We start from the raw sequence: 26,340 nt of genomic DNA, 5'->3' as shown, positions 1-26,340 counted from the left end.
GGCTCACTTTTCTAGATAAAAGGAGATCTTCATGGAAACCAGATGTCTACGCATTACTTTTTCTTCTGTGTGGTGGGGTAAGTGAATCAGCTGAGAGACACAGCCCTGAGAACAAACTCTCGTTTATATTCCTAGAAGTCATCTCATCTGACAATTGGCCTTAAACTTCCCAGGGGCTACATTTTCCTCTCTCATTTTCAGGGGCTCAGAGCAACGAGGCAGGCTGCCTCCCACTTTCCTCTCAACGCCTCCTTCTGCCTGCTGGCAAAGTAGTTCTTTCTAACCAAAGAGGCAAAAATGACTCTGAGAGATAGAAATGTGTCCCCATGGTTACAGCTGAGTCCTCAAAATGTGAAACTGTTGTGATCTAAGGACTCAAACTTTTGCTTGTTGTTGTTTTGAAAGGAGAACAATAACAATATGAGAAATAACTACTTAAAAGGTGAGGAAGTGAAGAGTCCAGGGCAAATTCTGAGTAAGTCAGAAGTCCCTCCTGTTTGTAAGCTTCCAGGGGAGGAGAACCCAATATGGAGTAGTGGCATATTGAAGCGGTAGTGGAGTCTGCATGGTTTCTCATATGCAGAGAAAAGAACCATCAGGTGATAGTCTTGAGCACAAACTGCAGACATGACTCGGGAATCAGCGTCCTTTGCTGACCTAGAAACTAGGGTTTCCACAGAAGGATGGAGAACTGTGGGCGTAAAAACACGGTCAAAGTTCAGCTTCATCAAAAAAGGAAACCTCTTCCAAAGGGAATTAATGTTTGAAACATTTATATTTTATAGGCTCCCAGGAAGATCTTTGCCAAGTTTCATCACTGTACCCCACAGCTAGAAACGTAAGTATTATCTGTTTTCTAGAAAGGAAACTCCAATGAAGCCTTTTCCCCCCAAAAGAATAATGGGAAGCACAGGCATTTCAAACAATACTCTCTTTATCTAGACCCAATCATTCCAGAGGTTTACATATGACCAAAAGACAACCCCCTATGTGACAAACATGTCTAGAAAGCAACCTAAAAATAGAAGTGCTAACAGGAGTTGGGGGTGAGAGATATGAAAGGGCAGTGAGTTTGTGTGGTCTTCAGGAATGTTTTCTCCCACCCCATATCATAATCCAGTGGTGCAGCATGCTCTAACAATTGTTGAGCACTGGATATACTACCAGAATTTTGATGAACACTACAATAAATAGCGGAAAGACAAATTACTCTTCCTTCAAAATGGTAAGGACATGCAATAGACATAGAATATGCATAGCAAGTCTTTCTTTGTACCGCAAGCTCCCAAGTAACACACTGAGACTTCTTATTAATTATGAAAGCTCAGCCTTTAGCTTAGACTTGTCTCAATTAGCTCTTATTACTTAAATTAACCCATTTGTATTAATCTATGCTCTATCACATGCCATTACCTCTCTTCCATCTTTCACCTTCTAGTTTCTCTCTGACTGACTGGCAACTCGATCCTCTTCCTAGAGTTCTCTCTGTCCCCAGAAGTTCTAGCTATTGACCATTCAGATTTTATTACATGAATCACAGCAATATATTTTCATACAGTGTATACATATCCCACAGCAAGTATGTGTCAAAGACAATGACTACATCAGAAGTAATCCTGAGCAAGGGCTACATTCAGTCACCTTCATTTACAGTCTAAAGAGTTACGGTGACAAAAGATGAACATTTGCTTGAAATGTTACTGGGAGTAGGGAAGTCAGAGAGAAGTTTAACCATGTGGCTATGTGTGTGCGCCATGCTGGGGAGGGTGCTTTCTCTGTCCCCACTGTCATTTAATGCCACTATCCCCACTCTACTAGACGATAAGACTGAGACTCTAGAGTGTAATACAAGTTTCAGGAAAAGAAATGTATCTCAGTTGGTAGAATGTTTTTCTAGCATGCACGAAGCCCTGGGTTTAATCTCTAGTATAGCATAAATCAAGCATGGCAGAGTAGGAAAATAGAGGCAGGAGAGTAGGAAGTCCAAGGTCATTCTTGGATACATATAAGGCTAACCTGTCATGCATGAGATCCTCTCTAAAAAGAAGAAGAAAAAGAAAGAGGGAGAAAGGGGAGGAAAAGAAAAGATCAAAACAAGAAATTAATGTTCATATTCCTGCATTTCTTCCCCTTTTTCTGATCAACCCTAGGAGAAAGGGCTTTTTCTTCCCTGGGCACTCCAGGGTTTTCTGTGCTTTGTGCTGTGGAGAGAGATATATAAATTCATGTGAATCCATAGTGTAGAGGAGACTAGAGAGTCTTTGTGGACTGGAATAGCAGAAGAGTTCAAAGGGGTTTCCAGGGGAAAAAGCAGCCTAAAGTAGAAATGCTAACAGAAGGAGTGGAGAGAGAGAGCAGAGGGGTGGCAAGTGAGTTGTCATAGTCTTTAAGAACGCTTTTTCCCATCTACATGCTCAAGTGAGGCCATAGCAAAGATTTAATTGTGTCTCAATGACTTAACGCAGGACTGATGTTTCTGAATTTTGATCTGTCACTGAACTAGAGCTATATGTAGTGGGGATTGCCAAAGTTCTCATCACTTCACAGCCAAGTGATAGAATAAGACCTTGAACCCTTTACGGTAAGATAAAACTTTGTGTAGGCTGCCCAGGAGAAGATACCTGACTTGTATCTGTGAAAGTGAATGGCTGGAAAACCCAGGAATCTTTTTTTTTAGGATGTTCTCCAGAGTACAGCAAGTGGAAGGAACATTCTTTTCCAGCATGAAAGATGTGACTGGAAATAAGGAAAGGCAATTTCAGGCATGCACAGCAAACACTTCAATCATGTGCAGTGACAGACATGGCCCCATCATGCTAGGGTGTGGGAAGCCATGCCACTCTCCCACCATAATGGGCCTGACATGTTGGAGAACTCATTTAGCCATATTAGGTTGGAAATCCATTTTGTTTTGAGTCTGTGAGACCATATAGATACAATTACAAATATCAGTTTTCATTATAGATTTTGCAGATGTAAGTGGCATATTTATATCCTGCCTGCACATGAGCCTGATTAGCAGCAGCAGCAAATTGGATTGGGATGTTAACAAATGGAGGCGCATGCTGTGGACGGCTGCAGTCAGGGTGGGCGTCACAGCTCAGCAGCTCTCATTGGTCCCCCATCTTCTTGTTGCTTTTCTTCAGCTGCTTCTCTTGACAGCGAAGAATGCCGACAGCCCCACCGAATTCCCTAAACTCCGATTTTCTATCACACCAAAAAATGACAAATGAGGTTTTCACTCCTGTTGATGAGCACATCACGAAAATGACATAATGGTGTAATTTTTCGCCCCAAGACAAGGAAAAAAATGTATTGGAAATCACCGTGTTCATGTTTTTGTTCCCTTTCCACCTTCATCTGACCATAGTTGTCACTCAGAGACTCTAAATAGAAGCAGAAATGGATGCTGTTGTTGAGAGGCTGCCTTGGTGTACATCTATGACAAGGTCACACTCGTCACAGTGGCTGGGACATGCTTTTCTTATTGAGAGGGGTTATCCCAGGAATGTTTTGCAGACTGTTAACTGACATCTCTGAAATTGAATGTGACACCCCAAATGACATTTTATGGGAAGAGATCTTGACAGACACTCATCTAGAGAAATTACTGTTTCCATGTATGCTGTACCCAATGTACACAAGTTCTCGTCAGTCTTTACACGATTACGTTTTACCCACTTTCAGACAGTGAGCCAAATTGACCTGGTAAGTTATTTAGGTGAAGTCCTTAAATTGAAGGAGAGCATCAAGGCAAACAGTTTGCTGGGGTTTTGGTGGCGGGGGTGGGGGGTGGGGGGCAGGGGGTGTTGGTTTTGATGGGTTTTGTTTGTTTGTTTTGTTTTGTTTTTTGCTTTCTGATTACATCTTGTGGAAGGCCATGCAGTAGTTCTGGATCGTATTCCAGGCACCCCTAAGCACCCCTAAGGCACCCCTAAGCATGAAGGTCCTAGCTCTCATTTCCAAGGGGAAGAATAGCTCACAGAGAACTAAAATGCCTGTTATGTTTCCTAATGACAATCAGCAGGGAGAGTGCTTGCCTAAAATGGACATGGCCCTAAGTATGGCTCCTAGCACTGTAAAAAAGAGAAAAGAAAAGGAAAGACAAGACAAGACTTGCTTTCAGGGTGCTTTGGCACACTTTCATTTTAAGATCCCACGGGTATTTGGAAGGCAAAGCTACCACTCAGAGAGGCAATTTCCCCAGTTGCTTCCGTTCACCGCCTCTTTAGCTTAGTAGAAGATGGCTCACGTCAGTAGACCTGCATTCTGCGGGGTTCAGCTTTATACTAGGAGGGGTTTCGCCACTGTACCCTCTCACACACTCCCACCTGGTACCCACACTCAGGAGGGTTCTACACTGTTGCACAACTGTAGTGATTCTCACTCTCATACCTTCATTCTACAATATTAACTGCATGAAGCTATGGGCCTGTACTACAAGTACGAAAGCACTGAAGGCTTAGAGGGATGGTTTTAGGTCTCCTGCCTAGACACCTGCTGTATTTAATAAAAATATTAAAAGTTAATATTTTTAAATATTAATAAACCAGGATGTGGTTGAAATCCCAGCTTGCTTAACACTGACCAAACTAAATTCTATAACCCAATCTGCTAGGCTACTTTTATAGAAATAAGGCTAGGATTTCTTTGTAGTGAGAAGCCATGTGCGAATGGCTTCTCTGGAACATACATCCTTGGGAAGTGCGCCTTCCCATGCTGACACTGGGCAAGGCCTTACAGCTTAATTTGTCCAACGGAACAATAACAAGTTTGACATGTATAGCGGTTTGGCCAGGCTTGTGTGTGCTGTTGCTCCCTCTGGCCTCCGTCGTCACTGTGATGACATAGCAGGCTGCTGGCTGGAAGAATGTGCAAGCACAGTTAGCACATCTGCATCTCAGCTGGTGGCCACCTCAGGCCTGAGTCGCACCTCCCTTGGCTCCAGCCTCAATTTCCAGTCAGAACTATGAGCAATGGATGCGTTTGGTTGCGTGCCACCGATTTGTTTGCTTCTTACTCATCATTTCTGTGGCAATGAATGATTACTAATTCTTCACCGCATTCCAGAGTTTTGGTACAAATGACATTCAGGGATGGGTATGGTGGGCATATAACTGTAATCGTAGCACTTGGGAGACAGAGGCACGAGGGGAAGGAGCTCAAGGACGGCCTGGCATGAGACTCTGTCTCCAAAAACCAAACAGCAATAATTACAATAGAAATTTGGGTGTGGGGGTGTCATTCAGGAGTTGGAGACAGGAAGATCACCGGGTGAGGTCCAACCTGGGCTATCGCATGGGCTAGCATACAGCTCTGTGACAGAATGCTTGCCTAGCATGTGTGAGGTCCAGGGTTTACACTTTCACACTGCAAAAAGTCACTGTCTGTGGGAAAGATTCATGTGTATATATGTATAGTATATATGAATCTTATATATAGTAGTGCATATAGTATATATAGTATATATAAGTATAGTATATATAAGATTCATAGTATATATATATAGTATATATGTATAGCAGAAAAATGTTTTATGGATTTTGCTTAAAGATAGTTTCTAAATATTACCACAGAAAGACTTTTAATGGGAGATTGTACCTAGATCCACAGTGTAGAAAATGGAGCAAAGCTGGTTAAAGTGCATACATGAACAGGTCAGAGGAGACTCACTCTGCTCAGACACACCTACTCATGCTGGCAAGTACTGTGGTCATAGTTTGAAAAATATTTCCAAAGCTATCAAGGAGACCAAGAGTCTAAAGGATTTAAGCAAGTTGGCCAGTCATGTCGTAAATGAGTACCAAAGCCAGAAGCAGAAACCAACCTTCCTTCCAGAAGTTCAAGGTGCGAGAGAGGTGGGAGATAGCTCTCTGTGTGGCCATTTCCCAAATCCAGTAGATTTCTAGCTCCCTCCCTGAAGACTACACAAGCAGAGTCACATCCTTTTCACCGTCTGACCTCCCTAGTCAGTTGCAGGACACCTGTTCTGGACGCTGTTAGGCAACAGGCCATGAGACAACATGAAAAAGCCCCTTCCTATTGGGATCTATAACCATACACAGCTCTATAGAACATTTGCCGTTGCTGTAATGACCTTTTTTCTGTATCCAAAGTGCTCTGGTCGGCCCTCAAAACATGATCGTTTCCATTCACTTTTCCCTGGCCTTTACACTTCCTCCCTAACTCTTCCAGTAAGTTCTCTCACTGTTTGGGTTCCTCACAATGATCTTTTGAATCATGCTGCCCTCATGTCTTAGTGTTTCTCTTGCTGTGAAGAGACAGTATGACCACAGCAACTCTTATAAAGAAAACATTTCTTTGGCATGGCTCCCTTACAGTTCAGAGGATCAGTTCATTCTCACCATGGCCGTGTCAGCAGACAGTACTGGAGTAGTAGCTGAGAGTCCTACATCTTGCAGGCAAGTCCACTGGCACACTGGGCAGTGTCCTGAGCATAGGAAACCTCAAAGCCTGCCTCCACAGTGACACACTTCCTCCACCAAGGCCATACCTTCTAATAGTGCCACTTCCTATGAGAGTATGGGGACAATTGTATTCAAACTACCACAACGGTCCAGTTGCTTTTGCTCTTGATGGCACTTCTGCTTCACTGGATTGGCCCCCACTTAGCAAACATATGAGCATATAAAATCCCATGTTTAATCCTGAATCTCTTTGGATCATCCAAACTTTTCTTTAGAGATCTATGAAGAAACCTAATCACTTATTAATCACTATAAAACCTCTTTTTAATATCACCTTCATGTTGGTCATCACCTCCCAAAGAACTTGAGTTCTAAAGTTCTGATGATAAATTTTCTTTATACTGGAGTTTTCTGGAATCATTTTCTGGATTTTCTGTTTACTAAGTACAAAATCACAAAAGAAATAGTTTGTCATTTGCCATTGTGTGCAAATTTTTCAAGGCTGAAAAAAAATGCAGTAATTCTATAGAAGGGATTTTCAAAAAATGAAAGGAAAAAAAAGAAGAAAAAAGAAAGAAAAAGAAAAAAGATTTAATGTTTCCCTCACCCACTTAATGCTCAAACTATCAAGAATGAATGATTGTCACAAGCCTACAATCCTAGAATCTGGGGAGACTGAGTTGGGCTAATGACAAGTTCAAGTCTTTCTTAGGCAGGATAGTAAGTTCTATGCTAGTGAAGACAGCTTAGTAAGAACCTTTAAAAAGATGCTTGGAAGTAGCTCTTAATACTTGCTTGCCTAGGTAGAGAGCTTGCCTAGCACGTGAGAGGACTTAGGTTCAACCTCCTAGCCCTACCCAGTATCACCAAGATCAAGAGAAGAGAGAGAAAGAAAGCTAGGGCTTGCTCAAGTCAGAAAGATGACATCTTCAGAGCTCTGAAGAGACTAATTAGCATGCAATTTGAGACTGAATGAAAATTACAGCTGTGAGGGAATCCGATGGATGAAGCTCTATCACTTCTTTATCATTAAGGAAAAGAGGTATCACTTTTGGGTATATATCCAAAGGGTTCTCAATCCTGCCACAAGAACATGTGCTCAACTATGTTCATATCAGTTTTGTTTGTCATAGTCAGATCCTGGAAACAACCTAAATGGTCCTTGACTAAAGAATGGATAAGGAAAATGTGGTACATTTACACAATGGAGTACTACACAGCAGAAAAAAAATAACGACATCTAGAATTTTGCAGGAAAATGGATGGAGCTAGAAAACATTATTTTGAGTGAGGTAACCCGGACACAGAAAGACAGTTATCACATGTACTCACTCATAGGTGGTTTTTAAATATAAAGAAAAGCAGCCTACAAACCACAGTCCCAGAGAACTTAGACAACAATTAGGACACTAAGAGAAACTTACGTAGATCTAAACTACAAGGGAAGTAGAAAAAGACAAGATCTCCTGAGTAAATTGGGAGCATGGGGACCTTGGGAGAGGGTTGAAGGGGAGAGGAGAAAGGCAGGGAGGGGAGCAGAGGAAAATGTAGAGCTCAGTAAAAAATCAATAAAAAAGAGGTATCATCTGCTTGTTTGTAGGTTTGCTTTCTTGTTTCTATTCAGCAGAAAAACTCAATCATTTGTGACCGTTTGTTAGTGTTCTAGTTTCAGCGTGGATCATTTTTTTGATATTCAATGAATTTTCATTATGAAAAATTATTAATATAGAAATGCATCATATTAAAACAATTGGGGTAATTTTAGGAGTCCAAAACCAATTTCGCACCATCTCTGAAATCCTCTTGAAGTCACCTTCCTCACCCCTAAGTGTGAGTGTACATTTGAGAGTAGGTGTGATATGTAGGAAGGACTTAGAGCTGAAAGAAATTCACTGTAAAAATCCACCTCTTTATCTGCATACAAAAAGACTGAGAACCCACCATCTGCACTGCAGACAGCCAAGCTGTCTGCCATTGTTACCTTCTGCATGGCAATGTGTCATAATTTGCTTATCCTCACTTTTATGCCTAAAGAGAAGATGAAGAGGCAGGAACACCTCCACTTCTTCCTAAATATAGAAAATAAGCTATGTTTAACCATCTGCTTAACCCTCACAAGTCACCTTCTAAAATCCCTAAGTTCTAGCTGTCCTCAGAAATGCACTAGCTAGAAGTGTCCCTTCTGGGCAGGAGACTTGCAGGCAGTTTTAAGCTGAATATTTCAAACTGTCAAAAATTAGTTAAGAAATATGAAAAATTGTAAGTTTAAGTATATTGTGCTGATGCTAAATAAAGGATCACACAACTGGTTTTAGTTGTGTCAGGGTTATAAATTAAGAGGTTCCTCAAAGTCTTGAGGAATCAGATGTTACTGTGTCCACTTTACTAATGGAAGGCACATTCACTAAAATACACACACTGTTTTCATTTCTCCCTCTACCACGCTGGGGGGGTTTACTCTCCTTGATGCTATAGCATAGAAGCTGGAATTGGCAGAGACCATAATTGTAAAGACTCCTCCAGGCAACTCCAGGTTGCTCTGAGACTTTCTGCAAATTTAGCATAGCCTCACCCTTTTCTATCAGCAGAGGCCCAGGGGGCGTAAGAGAGGACACTTTGTCTCTCTCTCTCTCTCTCTCTCTCTCTCCTCCCTCCCAAATCAGGCTAATCACTCAGGAGGAGAATAATTTCTCATACCTTCTGGTTGACTAAAATACCAACATGACATATACCTAATAATTCTTTGTGTTCAGAGAGAGCTATTTTAGCCTCAGCCATAATTCAAAGTGTTGGTTAAAGCAATACATTGACTGGTACTCTCTCTAAATATTTTTGAATAAATTAATAAATAAATGTGTTCCTAGAAAATATAAGCAGGTTATGAATCAGAGAGAGCAAACTACTTGCAGTTTTAAAGAGGGAAAAGGTTCCTAGAACTTTTGAATGAAGTCAGTTGAAGTGGGAGCAGAGGGGAAGTTCCTTTGAGCCCAGTGTGAGGGAAGAGAGCCAGGCAATTGTAGTTTGGTGTGGAATCAGGGTTTTGCTTTGAACAGGACAAGGACAAAGAGGAGCATTTGTGGAAGGCCTTGCTGCCCAATTAGTGCACTCGAGCAGCTTTCTATGCTTTCTAAGGAGTTAATCTCACTTTTAATATGAGCACTTTATTATAGAAGAGCTTGGCTCCCCAGGGATTTGCTAATTGAGATGTCACTGTATTCCCGGTGGTTGTGAATCTTCCTCCTTGGGGAGCACAGATGACCTTTGGAGCCAGCCAAAAGTCATTTAGCACCAAGCAGGGTGGGCAAGGCAGGAGATCCAGCTGAGTAATAGAATCTAAGGACAAAACAAAAGGAGACCATAAAACAGGAGAGATTCTGACAGAGGCTCCAAAACCTGTACTGAGAGTGACTCCCAGGACTCCGACAGGCCTGGAGCAGCAGCTTCCAAATCAATGTGTCATCTTCTAAGTGACTCTTTGAAAGGAGACTCTTCATCTGCATACCAGTGTGTGGATGCATTTCTACTAAGACAAATCAACACTGAGTATCTGAAGCACAGACCTATACTAACTGTTCATTCTTGATTCTGAAATCCAACAAGCCTAGGCAATGTATATGTGTGTGTGTGTGTGTGTGTGTGAGAGAGAGAGAGAGAGAGAGAGAGAGAGACAGAGAGAGACAGAGACAGAGACAGAGAGAAAGAAAGAAAGAAAGAAAGAGAGAGAGAGAGAGAAACACTTAAAGAGAGCATGGGGATCTTTTAGCATATTTAAAAGATTTTTTTTTTTTTAAGATGGTTTCTCAGTGTAGCTTTGGAACCTGTCCTGGAACTTACTCTGTGGACCAGGCTGTCTTTGAACTCACAGAGATCCATCTGCCTCTGTCTCCCGAGAGTTGGGATTAAAGGCGTAGGTCACCACCACCTGGCTAAAAAATAAATCTATTTTATGCCACTGTAACATATCAAGTACTAGTCAGATCCTAAACTTCTGAACAGAAAATATGTAAAATAATTTTGGTCAGACCTTTTCTTCTGAGCGTAACTGAGCACAGTGATGCAGATACACTTTCCCACCACAGCACAGCTGTATCCTCATTCATTAGAAATTCACTTTCCTTCAAGATAGAACCCCAAACATCTAGTCTGCCATCTTATTTGTGATAACTATAGAAAACCTTTCGGTGAATCAAATCCTCTAATAGTGTATGGTTGTCAGATTGAAAAGAATAAATAAAAATACGCAACATTCAGGCAGCTGAAGCAGGAGGATTGTCAATTTGAGGCTCTCCTGAGCTGCATTAGAAGACCTTGTCTTAAACAAGAAGTACACATATATGGGGCATAGTGATGTTGGAAGATCACTCACGTTTATCAGAAATGCCCTATTTCATATCTGGAAATGTCACAAAAGAACTCAAAAGAGGGGAAGTCAATGAACTGTTCACTAGTGGGATCTCTGAGCTTCCTCCAGTGGGGGGCTGTGGGGTCTCTGACATCCTCAGAACATCACACAATACGCATCTGGTTGACCCCAGGGAAGACAGACTGTGCAGGTGTTGTTCCTGAGAGTTAGGGGGTTGGAGGGTTGAGGAGAGGGGAGGGAAAGATCAGTTCCTGGAGCCCTGAATGTGGGATACTGTGTGTGTATAAAAGAACTGAAAGGGAGAAGAAAGGGGAAGCTTTCCATGTATGGCTGTAGATTATGAATTGGATCCCCTTTAATGTTCCTTGAGAGAGCGAGTCAAGATTAAAATTGCTTTTTAAATTACTCCCCGTTAACTGGATTGTGTGTCTTTCAGTGACACTGCACAAAGATTAAGTCATAAATCCTCAGGGATTTATTTGAGTTGCAAACAGTATAATTTTTCCTGTTTTCTTTCTCTCCAGTTCCCTATGGTGGAATCTGCAGCCGAGTTGCCACCCATGAGGCCATTGCCAGGAAGCTACCAGGCAGCTGCTGAGACCAGATGTGTGACCTTTCCACCTCCCCCAAGTCCAATTGCGCCTTGCCAGCTCAATTCTGCTATGGATCAGACAACAGTGCAGGGAGCATACACTTAGCGAAAGAAGTATTACTTAAATATTCTCCTCGTGTATGTGCATTAAATATGTTTGCTTATCAAGGATGCCTACTTCTAACAAGGATTAGAACTGGTTAGCAATATTTTATGAGTGTGAAACCACTAAGAGTCAAACGAGGGGAGGGAAGTGTCTGAGAGCCCTGAGCTCCTTAAATCAGAATCCAATGAACCTGTTCTCTCCCAGTCCAAGGAACATAATCAATGGCTTTCTCAGGGGATCGATTCGCCTGCTAGTGGTAGTCTGGCTTTTTCATACAGATAGCCGGTCTGCGATTCACTCCCGTAGCAGCATCTAATCTGGCCTGTATTGCTCTGCGATTCACTCCCGTAGCAGCATCTGATCTGGCCTGTGTGGCTCTTTGTGGATTGCAGCAAAGCAGCTACCACATTAGCTAGGTGACTGACTCTGTGGCTTTTCTTCTTGGTTCATTTTTGGAGATTTCTGTCATGTTCTGTTTCACCTCTCCCTGTGGCAGTTGCACAAATTTCTTAGAAGTGGTGTCTGTCTGTCCTGCACAACAGCGAAAGTTTGTTTGTCAAAGCATGGGCTTTGAGGGAACTTTCACATGCTTCTGAGAACACACAGGTGGTATGTTTGCTCAATGCTTTTGCTCTCTCTTAGTTTTCTTTCCCCATTGATTTTTTCTCTTTCTCCTTCTAGGAAATGTATGTTTGACATTTACTGAAATTCCATATACTAAACCAGAAATGCCAGCCACTCTTCTTGCCATCCAATAAACCTCTCACTCTTGCCTTAAAAGTTAACAGAGAGCAATTATTGTGACAGAGAAATTTGCAGCCATGTTAGGATTGAATTGACAAAGAACTTCTATCGACACCAGTAGGTGCTCAAGGAGGAGGCTATTTTCATTTCCAAATTCACACTTTCTTTATAAACTCAGTTTTCCGGGGGAGGAAAGTGATTCTTCCATGGTTTGTCTAGTTTCTTAGAGGCATCTGAAGAGTTGAATCTCTCCTGTCTGTGCAGAGTCAGCGCTTTAGGGGGAAGAAGCAAGCAGTTCCCCCTCAAAGCAGATTTCCTCTGTATCGTACACAGGCCTACATTCCCTTAAAGAAGAGGATGCCTTGCCATTGAAAATTCTGCTGTGTCTCATGTGTCATTTAGCATTTAGAAGTATTGTTCGTCCCAGTAAGTACTCACTGGCAGCTCATATACACAATGGAATGGAGTTGTCTGAACCGAAGACAAGGAACAGTAGAATTGGATGAAAAGAGGCACATAGGACAAACTGGTGAGAATTTGAGCTTGGGAGGACTCCACAAACTGGCTTTGGTTCCTTCACTGTGGCCTGTGTAAACATCAGCGAATAAAGGAAAAATTAAAAAGCTCACCAAATTTATGGTTCGAAAATATGAGGAATATGGAAAATGACCATATCAAGAATTTTAAATGTTTTTGACAGGCAAGAGAAACAATGAGTTGACTAAAATGCTCAGATTTAACTGGGATCAATAAAGTGACCTTGCAATTGGGTTCAAAAATCTAATTGTGTCCAGGCAAGAGAAGAGAAATTTAGCTTAGCCATCTTTGACATTTGGACAATAGAAGATTCAATATTTTCTAGATCTGTCTTATAAAAAGTAAAGTCAAGGATTAGGGGATGAAACAAATAGGAAAGTGAAGGTAAAAGTCAGTGGCAGCAAAGACAACCAGGATATAGTTTAAAATGCTGTCAAAAAGAGCCATTCGACACAAAATCCACGAATAGCAACTTAGTGCTTGGCTATCTCTTAACTGGGTTCTCTAGCGGGAAACACAAGAGACAAGAACTAAAGTATCAAAAAGGAATAGCAGGTGAAGAAATATACAAATCAGCACAGCGTGGTGCATTCCCTCACCTGCCCTGCGCCTGCATTACTAGCAAGTAAGGTAGTTGGTTAGCAAACAGACTCCTCTGAGAAGAATAAAAAAGAGGAAGGACAGCAAATCATTTGGCTGCTCTCCTATAGGGCAAGATTCAAACAGAAGTCTCAACATTATCTGTGTGCACTACTTAGCCTCTGCCACTGGCCACTCAGGAGACCAGATACACTAATGTGACTTTATCCAGTTTCAGAGGGAGCTATCTTCTACAATTGTACCAGAGGAGAAGCACCCCATCATAGCTGAAGTGCTCAACAAGTGAGAGCAATCAAGGCAAACTGAGGACACTTCCAACTTGCAGAAAATGGGCAGGCGGTACAGCCAGAGCCACAGGGGTCTAGAAAAGAAAAACCAACAATATATCTTTTTTAAAAAGGTATATATTTTTTAAAAAGGTATATTGTTATTTTAAGTCAACCATAGCATAATAGCCTTTCTGTCACAGGCAGAGTATGACAGACTGAGTGTTATTTAGTTGGTAACATTGCAGTGTTTATAGCCTGTGTTCTTTCCAAAAGCCATTAAAAATGTTTTAAGGCTTCCAAAGATTTATTATTTACAAAATATAAAACTGATAAACAGAAATTAATAAATGTTTAATTAAACATCTACAAAATGTAACAAGATGTAGACTACATTATTTGTTGTGTTTGGCATTCATAAAATTTTATTACATTTGAAAATAATTTGTATGTTAGATATTCAAGTTTTATAAGAATTTCTGACTATGCACGATGTTTATGTCAAGGAAATCATTGCCAATCATAAATTAAGTGAGTTGTTCATAAATTTTTTTCAAAAGTGAATGATTTTCAAAATCCTTTCAAACACTTTATGACAGTAAACAACTTATATGAGCTAACAATGACTTTATTATGTTATGCATGGTCTCCTGCTGTCATGTGGGAGCTGATAGTGAAGCGGATACTAAGAACCATCTTCCCATCCAAAAGCTGTCCAGCAAAAGGATTACAGTGAGACTGACTTTGAATTTTTACTTCCCATGTATCAACTATTCAAGTCAAAATAAGTAATTTCATCTCTCTTGCCACAATTCTTTATGACTTACACAGGACTGATAATGTCTATCTTATTGGTTATTGATAATTGAGAATGCTATAGGTTCTAACCTAACAAAAACCCGAGTCACAATAGATGGCATTAGTACACGTGATTCATTGCAGCATCTGGAAAAAGGGAGCTGTCTGTGAGGACCTGTAGATTTTATGTCAAGTGGGAAGAACTGAGGGATTTTAGATGGAGAGACATGGACACTAATGTCCCCAAGACCTTTTCCATGAAGATGTACATGTATTCAACATTAAATATAACATAGCATAAAATGTGAATGAAATGGATTAATGAATAAATCATCAGTTAAAGACGGCTAGATGTTAATACATACTAGGCTATAAGGTTTGAATTTGTGCTTTTGGCTCTAGAGGACAAAAGCAGAATCAGTGGTTCAGAGCTGTAACAGAAGCACAGGTTGCACCTTTTTAGGGAGTAACTATTGAATTAGAAATGGCAAAAATGGAATAGCCTTCCTCACTGGCAGGAGCGGGGGCTTGATGGAATAGCCTTCCTTACCGGCAGAGGCCGAGGGGTTGCAATGTATAGACACTGAGATGTGGAAGAAGGGCTGGGAGTAGCAAATATGCTCAGCAGACTCTTCTACGCTTTCACCTTTCTGTCACCGCTCAGCTTGGGTCATACACCGGACGGAATGCCAGTGCTGTCCTACCCCATTGCCTACAACATGTTCCCAGTGGGAGGAAACTGCTACTCTACTACGGTCATTTCCATTCAGATAAATACGGGCTGCAATTGTGTTGCTGCATATGTTAGAAGCTATTCCTGCTTATCTTGTTGCTTTCTGTTCTATCATGAACAAATCAGAGAACAAGGAGGAGGAGGTGGTGGAAACATTTAATAAAATATGTTAGCTAAGCATTAAGAAAAAGAAAACATTATCCTAACTGCATTACAGCCATGAATTCTTCAAGCAGAATATAAGTGGTGACTGAATGAAGAAGTAAAATATTAAAATATTTTGACCAGTAAATTCTTTCCAGTCACTAAAAAGGCAACATTGTGGGACACAGTGGTCTGCACCTTTAATTCCAGCACTTGAGAGATAAAGGCAGCAGACCTCTGAACTCAAAGCCAGCCTGACTGACTTTGTCATAGAACTAGCCAGGGCTATATAGGCAGAACCAGTGTTTGTTTGTTGCTTGTTTGTTTTTGCTGCAGTGCCATCTTTTCTGTTGGGAGATGCCAAGATGTCGAGAAGGGTCTTGGCTGCCCAACTTTTGGAAGTCTCCTCTTCATTTAATGTTTATTGCTGTCTGTATCCCTTCTTGCCTGCTGTTGACAACGTCTTAGCTACTTCTATGAAGGCGTATCACTATAAGCAGGTCACTAAGGCCCAGTGACCATGGCCTGACATATAAGTGTTGACTAAAAGGGTGATGCAGGTGAGGGTGTATGATGTCATGCCATGGTTTGTGGGTCCTCCAGGTTCTTTTCTCTTCTGTTGCCATGCTTTCCTTTGCCCCACCAATGTGTCTCAGCTTTCGTGGAATAGGGATGTGGCCTTTTGAGGACAGAATTTGTGCCTGTTTTTATGTTGCCAAAGAGAACTACAGTAGCATGGTGACCACACCTCTTTTTCATAGGACAAGAGGCCCGCTTTCCTGCTGGGCAACAAGGAGCACAGGGCTGCATCTCAGAGCACTTTTATCTCTTCCAGGTCAGTGCGAACTAGACCTTTCTGCTTATAGGAAACTGTGTTAGTACAAAGTCCTGCTGCCCTAGATGTAGGTCCTAAAAACAAAAACAGTCCAAAGCCTGATCTTGGACAAAGACAGAGTTTTATCTCTCTGTGTCTTAGGTCCTAATCTGAAACCTAGGAGCAAAAATCTCTGTTGAGGTGAGGAAATCAGGCATAAGTGTGCCACAGAAAGCTTTTCCGTCTTTCCATCCGACTCAAACTTTTTACAGAATATCTGCTTTGAACCCCGAACATGCCAAGCTGCTGCCACTGACAAATGACCCTGGAACTGTCTTCTGGCCGGGGGGTGGAGGGTTGTGCGGTGTTACTTCTCTTTCACCTGAGGACCTCAGGGACAGGCTGAGCTCAGGGTATGGTCTGAGTCTCGGAAACAGCTTCTTTTCCCATTGTGCAAAGCTAATTGGCCCTTGTGGAAATTGGACCTATGCCCTTAAACTAATTAACACTATTGCCTATTAGCTCCAGCTGAACTAACTTCCGAAAACACAAATTCATTTTATTTAGTAGATAGCAATTTGCATTTTTAAAAGATAGCCTGCCCATAGATTCTGGCCACTAAATGTGCCTCAAATTCTACACACGTCCAAGGCAGCATGGACTTGGCATATAATATGGCTACTGAGGTATTAGGAGGGGCAGTGGGAGCTAGAAACTATTGCTTACAACCTCTCTGTCACTAACTAAATGACCTTCCTGGAATAAGTGATTAGCCTCACAGGACCTGGTTTCTCTTCTGTAAAGGAGGAAATTAGCCTAAAGGCTCTCTAATCTCTATTCTTGGTGTGAAAGGCTGTGAACTTTATAACTCCATGCTCCGAGAACATGGAGCTGGACTGACAAATGGCAGGACTTGCTGCCAGTAGGGGAAACTTAGTTAAAAACTAAACCCCCTCGTTAGAACCCAAGCTGCACATATAACTCTTAATGCAAGTTAATGGGAATTAGAAACATCACCAGCAAAACAATCGATGCCCACCCCTTTAGCCCGTGATCTCTTGGTCTGTCATTTAGCTGCCTGTGACCAGATGTCCTTTCATAACTCAGGAGACCTGAAGGAACCCTGAGGAAAACTGGCCGAGGCGAGGCTGACAGCAGGACACAGTGATCTTTGAGGGCAAGGTGCATTCCCATTGCAAGACAAGTCCATGGCAGAGCAAAAACAGCCATGACAGATGGAGAAGAAACAGATGCCTCCTAACCCATCCTCTGCAGGGTCAAGCTTGGTGGCCTACTCTTCAATGAGATTCACTGAAAGGAATCTGCCAAGGAGATTTTATAAGGTGCCCTTCTCAGGAATCATCATCACCATATGCCATCTCTACAATACACGAGCACATTTGCCCTCCAGGTTGTTAGATCAAATGGGACTGGTAATGAATTATGCATAAAACTCTTATTTAACCAACAGCAATCAGTTTAGTTACATGTCTATTTGTAGACAGAAGATGGGCAGTCTCACAGTGTAGGGTTATGCATGCACTGAAGCTCTGGATTGTTCCTTAGCAGTCTGGATGGCTGTGTGCACACCATGATCACAGCAAAGTCTGAAGTGCTTTTCTTTCCTTCGGGAACCCGAAATGGCAAACAGGAGATGCACATGCCTGGAGCCTTTCCTGCCTTGCTCTGCCTGGACACTATCTGGGCCTTCCCACTGCTCCTGCATTCTTACCCTTGACCCCCTGGTGCTATCCAGTTCCCCCTTGTCAGGTCCCTTTGAAAGCTGCCATTTCCTCTCCTGACAGGCAGCAGGAAGGGGAGAAGGCTGCAGGCCAACCTTTGCTCTGAGAGCACTGGAGAATTACTCACAAAGGCGGCTCGTGACAGGGTGTGTTCAGGAAATATTGATAAAGTGAGAGAGAGAATGAGGAGGGAGAGAGGCCTTGTGAGGCCCACCTCCCCACCCCCACCACACACACAACAAAACACCCTCTCCTCTCTCTCCATCATATGTTGGCTGAGATGCCAAGGGGTCTTCTGCAACGGCTCGCCCAAACAGGTATTTGTATACTTCGGTTGTGTTCCACGTGGAGAACTGAGACGCAGTCATGAGTTCCTCACTGATAAAATGGTGAAATATTAAACTTTCCTTGTGGAAGCTAAGTGGATTAAGCAATATAAAGGGCACAGAAAACAGGCTAACAGAAGGTAAATGTGTGTGTAAGTCCTTTTTAGTATACTATTATTAATAATTATAAGATTATTTTGGGAAAGGAAATTACAGTACAGTAACAGACTGCTTCTCTTCTGCTTTTTTTGTTTTGTTTTCTAAAATTAACAGAGAAGAAGACATTGAGAACAGCATCATGACTGTGTTCTCCTGGGCCCTTGCTCTTTGATTTTGTTCTGTTCTTAGTAACTTCATTTCTTTGCTGCACAGCCGTACTGTAGCTCTGGACGGACATAAGGCTGTTCAGGTGTTGCTGCTTGCACTGGTTTTAATTTTTGAAATCTACTCAGATCACAACTACAAAAGAAGACAAACTGGCCCTTGTTTCCAATCAGACATTTACCGACTTACTAATTGTGAACGGCAGCCTTCTCATTTGTAAAATGGTGTGATCGTGTTTATCCCGAATTCCTCCTAGCATTGGAGAGAGAGAGAGAGAGAGAGAGAGAGAGAGAGAGAGAGATCCACTGAGACACTATAACATGAAAAGACACTAAGGAGGGAAAATTACTGTAGAGACAGAAGCAGAGCCTAGATCTTTGAATTAATTTTCTGCACTGGTTAGATCAACGTTTGTTCCACGGCGAGTCCTTCCTCATAGTGAAGGTTTGCCGCTGAAGAATCATTCAGCTGGATTGCGTCACACCTTCACAGTGTCTCCCCACCTCAAAAAGCCAGGCTAGCCATGCGAAGAAAACTTGGCTGCTCAATGCTCTTCCTTAGGACCTTTGCTAACCCTGATGACAGCCTTTGCTTCCCTGCTCAGTTTTATCAAGCTCTTTGTGTTTCAGTGGAGGTTTTTATTTCTTGCCTTTAATGTAAAATGACAGCCAAATCTTCAGAACGTTTGCTGTTGAGATGATGTCTTCTACATTCCTACCGTCTCTCTTGTTTAGTTCTGCTTGTTGGGCTGTCAGATAAAGGCCCATGAGCAGTCTATGGGAATTATTAATGAAGATTCGACTGGTTTTTCTTCTAGAAACGGATCACTTCACTTTTCATCTCACTGGCATTTTACATTAACAATCTAAAAATAGTCATGAGTATTCTAGGGAAGGAAATATCAATATTTGGCAGGGTGTTTTTTGCTTTCCAGTTGTTATATTTGGTTCTTTGCCCAGTTCGGACAAAGATAAACGAATCTTTTTTAATAGTATAATCTCCAAATCAGTACTCATGGAGTTTTGTTTAGAACAAGAACAGAATCTCATTTTCTGACACCTTCCTTTAAGCACAGGTCTGTCTCTGCCTGTCCTGTAAAACAGCCGTTTTTACATGAAATATGACAGTGGTGGTTGTGGAAAAGGATTGTCCGCCCTGCACTGCAGCAGGAAAAGAAGTCTGCCCTGCACTGCAGCAGGCCAGTTGCTGCTTTTCTGCAAACAGCTGAATCTCTGCAGGCTGCCGGCTCTTGATCCATGCTGGTCCCGTTTATGAGCATGGACTGTCTGTGGCATGTTGCAATGCCCTGCCCTGCAGAACCCATTGTGAGCCACCTTCATCAGAGCTTCCTTTCACAGAGAGAGAACCGTGTGTCAGAATATCATATGGATGAAGTTTGACATCTTTATTCATCATCTATTTATGGGATGGATGTACAGTTAAAGGGCAGCTTGAGACCATCAAATCCAAGTCTAGCTGTGACCTAAGTGAAATTTAACTTAGGTCTCCTGAGGTGAAGGGAGAAATGAAGGAAAGAAATGAAGTGCCTGTTTCAATTTAATGCCTTAGGTTTCTCTCTACTTTCTGCTCCCTTTCTCTCTCTCAATCAAAAGGCTGAGACTTTCTTTGCCCCCCTGAAGTTTTAGGGTTTCAGATGCTTTGAGACACAATCTGTGCAACTGTGACATCTGTTTTTTCCTGACAGAGTATTACCACTATAAAGTAGCTTAAACGGTGGGGTCCTCCCCGCTGGGGGCCACTTCAAAAGCAATGTTTGAAGTCCCCTGATGCTGGCTGCGGGTGAAAGCACTGGCCATTGTGTTTAGCTTATTAATTAATTACATTAGGGCACAAAAATGCTAATTTTCATTTACATCTCTCAGCTGTCTTCTGCCTTTGAGTTAACAGCCTTCAAGTCTGTTTTGTTTTTGCTTCTGTCATACATGAGTAACTTTAGTTTCAAATATTGCTACAATGTAGTTATTAAACACCTTGACTTGGGGTTATTAGCATGTCTTTTGAAAGAGAATATTGCCATTTTGCCCTAAAGAAAGCAAAAATTCGAGATTGAGGCAAATCAGCTCTCCTAAATCCTACTAGGTGGAGACAGACGGAAAGCACCTACTTAATAATTTCATTAAAGAAGGAAAAAGAAGTCTCTGGCTGGCCCTTGAATTATGAAGAAGAAAATTGCCCTCCTGCTTCCTGGAGGAGAAAAGAGTCCACCGACTTTTAATCACAGTTGATTGTCTCATCCCAACCACAGCCTGCTTGTTGCTAAATATTTTCTCCCAACTCAAACCAGTCAACAGGAATCTCTGTGGTGTAAAGCCAAACAACCCCCACTACCAAAGTTCAGACGCAGTCACCAGACAAAAATTTGCTAAGAACAAGCACAAATGAGCAGCTAATGGATCCCATATGTGGCCACTAATGTAAGTTTACGAGAACTTCCAAGAGATTTCTGAAGAGAGTCTTGTAGCACAGAAGAAGATCAAACACCCAGTTTCTTGTCACAGCAGACAGCTGATACTCAGTCTACAGTTCCCCTGAATTTGTCCTGGTAAACATTAGGAAAGTTCTGACTGCAATGTTTGCTTTGTCAGAGCCAGCCACAACCATGTGGTAGCCTAGGGGAAGTATTCAGATGTAGCTGCCTTCCTCATGGTACAGACCCATCATCCCTTGGAGTCTATTGCTTGGAATTCATTTTATCCCAAAGAAGGGGTTTCATTGAGTAAAGCAATTTTCTTCACTCAGGAAAATGGTGTGCATTTCAAAATAATTCTTTCCTTCAAATACCCATTCACTCTCTCTCCAGGGAATGAGTTTCCTCAGAGTCACACTGAACAGCTTAGCCACACACCCATTCTCCTGAATAATGGTTGCACACATGTGAGAGAGATTTGTTGTTGTTCATCCCTTGGTTGTAGTCGGAGCAGAAGCAGGGAAACTGGGTTAGACTGCGTTGGGGGTGGAGTTAAACGGCTTACCACTCCTTGTTGTTTGCTTTCCCTTATGTGTGTCATGAACTCTGACTTATAGAGATAAAATCTCCCCTCCCTCTCTCTCTCTCTTTCTCTCTCTCCTCTCTCTCCTTTTGTTAGTGGGACAGCTTCTATGAGGAAGTCACAACCACTAGAATGTCCTTATAGGTTTTAAAGATGACCAGAAGGGTCTTTGAAACCTGTCTTTAAGACTACCCCAATTGTTTCTCTCTTCTCTCTAACCCAGAAGTGAAAAACCCCAGAGCAGTGGTGGAGGAGCCAACAGGGCCATTTAGATGAGGGGACCACAGAAAATTCTTCACAGATCTCAAAAGAACAGTACTCAATTTCATATGGAAAAGCAAAAAACCCAGGATAGCCAAAACAATCCTGTACAATAAAAGAACTTCTGGAGGCATCACAGTCCCTGACTTCAAACTCTACTACAGAGCTACGGTACTGAAAACAGCCTAATATTGGCATAAGAACAGACAGGAGGACCAATGGAACCAAATAGAAGACCATGTTATTAATTCACACAACTATGAACACCTGATTTTTGACAAAGAAGAAAAAAATATCAAATGGAAAAAAGAAAGCATATTTAATAAATGGTGATGGCTTAACTAGAAATCAACATGTAGAAGAATGAAAATAAATCCATATCTATCACCATGTACAAAACTCAATTCCGAATGGATCAAAAACCTCAACATAAAGCCAGCCACAATGAACCTTATAGAAGAGAAAGTGGGAAGTACACTTGAAGGCACTGGCATTGGAGACCATTTCCTGAATATAAGCCTAGCAGCACAGACACTGAGAGAAACAATTAATAAATGGGACCTCCTGAAAGTGAAAACCTTCTGTAAAGCAAAGGATATGGTCAACAAGACAGAATGACAGCCTACAGAATGAGAAAAGATCTTCCCCAACCCCACATCAGAAAGAGGTCTGATCTCCAAAATATACAAAGAACTCAAGAAATTGGTCATAAAAAGATCACATGATCCAATAAAAAAATGGAGCACAAACCTAAACAGAGAACTCTCAACAGAGGAATCTAAAATGGCTGAAAGACACTTCAGGAAATATTCAAAACAACTCTGAGATTCCATCTTACACCTGTAAGAATGACCAAGATCAAAAACACTGATGACAACTTATGCTGGAGAGGTTGTGGGGTAAAGGGAACACTGCTGCTTTGCTGGTGGGCATGCAAGCTGGTACAGCCCCGTTGGATGTCAGTGTGGTGATTTCTCAGAAAATTAGAAAACAACCTTCCTCAAGACCCAGTAATACCACTTTTGGGTATATATATCCAAAGGATTCTCAATCGTGCCACAAGGACATGTGCTCAACTATGTTCATAGCAACATTGTTTGTCATAGCCAGAACCTGGAAACAATCGAAATGCCCCTTCACCAAAAAAATGGATAAGGAAAATGTGGTACATTTACACAATGGAGTACTACACAGCTGAAAAATATAATAGCATCTTAAATTTTGCAGGCAAATATGGAGCTAGAAAACATCATTTTGAGTGAGGTAACCCAGACAGAGAAAGACAATTATCACATGTACTCACTCATAAATGTTTTTTAAACATAAAGCAAAGAAAACCACCCCCAAAATCACAATCCCAAAGAACCTAGACAACAATTGGGCCCTAAAAGAGACATACACAGATCTAATATTCATGGAAAGTAGAAAAAGACAAAATCTCCTGAGTAAATTGGGAGCGTGGGGACCTTGGGAGAGGGTTGAAGGGAAGGGAAGAGGCTGGGAGGGGAGCAGAGAAAAATGCAGAGCTCAATAAAAAATCAATAAAAAAAAGAAGAAGAGGGGACCTGGCGAAATGGTGAATGCTTTTGGACTAAATGGCCCCATTATCCAAGAGCACACAAAGCATGCATGCTGGGAACAGAAATCGGAATGACCTGGTGATGTCCCCAGAGCCTTTGAATTGCTCCTTGACAGTGAGCTGAGTCTATCCCAGGCAGGCTCACCAGTCTTCCAGCTGCCTGAGGCCAGTTGGAGGGAAGCTGAAATGTTCAGAGTCTGAAGAGCCAGCAGGATCTGGGGGATAATGGAGCATTCAGCTTGACATCCCAAACTGGTGTATCCAGGAAGTGTAGGGTTCTTGCTGGGATGGAAGACAGTAATTGTTTTTTTAGCATGACAGATAAGACACTCTGGGTCCTGCAGATTTTCTACAACTAGGAAGCAACTGTTCTCAATGTCAAGACTAAGTATTTAAATCTGGACTTTCAGAGGCTTTCTTTTCTCCCCACCTGCACCTCCTACAGGAGTACTTTCAAGTATAAATGGCCTTTTCTCTTAATTTTACGCTCAAATAGTACAAACACAATCAATTTTAATCTGATCAAATCAGCCCATTAAACTAGTAACCGTGAGTGTGTGCGCGCGTGCCTGCCTAGAGGACTAATGTCAACCAAGGATACCACTCCTCAGCAAACTTAGATCAGTTTTTGTTTGTTTGTTTGTTTTGTTGTTTTGTTTTATTTTTCGAGACAGCGTTTTTCTGTGTTCCTGGTTTTCCTAGAACTTGCTCTGTAGACAAGCCTGGCCTCAAACTCAGAAATCCATCTGCTTCTGCCTCCCGAGTGCTGGAATGAAAGTTGCTGCCACCGCTCACCTGTTAGTGTTATTGTTTTTTTGTTTTTCTGCGAAGTCACAACTCAGTTCCTCATGCTCACAGGAAGCATTTCAGAGACCGAGTCATCTTCCCAGCGCTCAGTCGGTCTATAAGAACCTTCTGAGGAATTAGAGGGACCATCCTGTGACTGGACTGGGCTTACAACCGGTGGAAGCTTACAAATAAACTCTAAGACTGCAGTTCGAGAACTGAAAAGGAGCAAAACGGCAGAAGCTAGTGAAAGATGATGTGTGATGGAAATTGTAAACAGTCTGCTCCCTCGGAGGTTGTACACAGTGCAGTCCCTTCTTGGGTGTTCTCATTGACAGCTGAAGTCAAGTGGAGCCACAGATGAACTATTACTTAAACACAAAACCATCTTCCTCACAGCAGTGCCAGCCCACCTGGTGATCACCCTCCTCTGGTCGCTCACCAGCAGGGTTGACAAATATTTAACCTACACAGAAGGACATTTAGGGAGCTACATCTAGCCTCTCCTCCTCCAGACCCAAAGGAGATTCTTGAAAACATCAGACAAAACAATTCTCAGAATAACGTTGCCTTCAGAGAGGGATTTCCCCTCTAATTCCCTCCCACTTCTGCAGAGTCCAGCTGTCTTTCTCGCCCCCCCCACGTCTCTACCTCTACCCCTCCCCAGCAAACTCTGGAAAAACAGTAGTAACTAACATTTGTGCCTTTGGCAATAAAACCACAGGCCTCGCAAACCCCAAATGGCAAAAAGACATTTCCATTCCAATCCCAGTTTTAAATTAAACTGTAATGAAAAATCAGCAGTGGCAGCTGGGACCAGAGACACTGATTGTCTCTAGGAACAAAAAAGGAGGGGTACACGGGGGAGGGGAAGGATAAAAAAAAGAGGCCGCAAGTAAGCCTCGCTCTGGCAATAAAGCAGCTGGTAAACCTTCAAGTATAAAGAAATTAGAAAAACAAATCTACTACTGAGACAAGCCAAGATGGCTGTTTCCCGCCGCAATCACAGCGAGGCGGATCACAAATCACTCTCCACTTTATCAATGGACAAGGAGGAGGGGCGGGAGGCCGAAAAGATGCGCAGGCCTTTACTGACACCTGGAGGAAGACCAGGGTAATTTTCGGGGCGGGGGTGGGGGGGGGGCGGCCGACTCCTCCCCAACACCCTCGTGGGACTGGGGATTGGGCTTTTCAGGAAAGCATGAAGACACCTGGGACTTCAAGGAAAAATAAGAGGGCATCACTGCCTTCTTATTCTTTATTTTTTTTAAAAAAAATTGCTCTGAGGGAAACAACATGGACTTCAACTGAAGTTTTGAACCGAGTAATTTGACCAAATTGAACCCAACACGGTAGTTTTAACTTTGTTTTTGTTGTTGTTATTCATGGCATAGGTACTTTAATCAGAATGAGAACGAACTCTAGGTTAAATATTTTTATTGTATAGCTTTCCAAAACTTACAAACTCTGAAGAGCCTTCACCATATACTTTTGTTTTCTGAGTATCAGCGATCAGACTAGGAGCGGGCAGAGGTGGGGCTTGGATCTGTACGAACCTGTGTGAACCAAGTTACTACTGAGGGAAGGGGTGTCCAACTTAAGACCATATGGGTTTGTGATAAATAAGACTGTGAAAACCATGTTCCTTCACCAAATAAGGTTCTCAGAGTTCTGTGAGATCTTTTGAAATTAGTGAAACTTTTCTAAAAGTCACAAAATACATGTAGGGGATTACATGATTATAGATAAATCACAGAACAACCTGGAGTAGATGGTGATTTGGGCTGAGACTGACAACTATCCATCTATGAGATCCTTCTGGGAACCCCTTTATAGATATATGATATATATCAGATAAAACTTAGAACATGGGCAGAACATGATTGCCTGTTTAGATGTCAGAAGAATTTTTGTAGAAGAAACAATTTTTGTAATCAGAAATATGCAAGAATATGAAGAATAAAACGTATGTCCTGGGCCAGGCATGGTGGTGATGCCTTTAATTCCAGCGCTGGGGTTGTGGAGGGTTGGGGGTGAGGAATGCAGAGGCATGCAGATCTCTGTGAGTTAGAAGACAGCCAGAGCTACATAGTGAGTCCCCACCTCCATCAAAAAAAAAAAAAAAAAAAAAAAAAAAAAAAAAAAAAAAAAAAAAAGGTCCTGGCTTTCACTAGCTCCAGAAATGA

This window comes from Myodes glareolus, chromosome 1, assembly GCF_982192425.1.
Source record: "Myodes glareolus chromosome 1, mMyoGla1.1, whole genome shotgun sequence".
Classification (NCBI taxonomy): domain Eukaryota; kingdom Metazoa; phylum Chordata; class Mammalia; order Rodentia; family Cricetidae; genus Myodes; species Myodes glareolus.
This window is presented reverse-complemented; position numbering follows the sequence as displayed.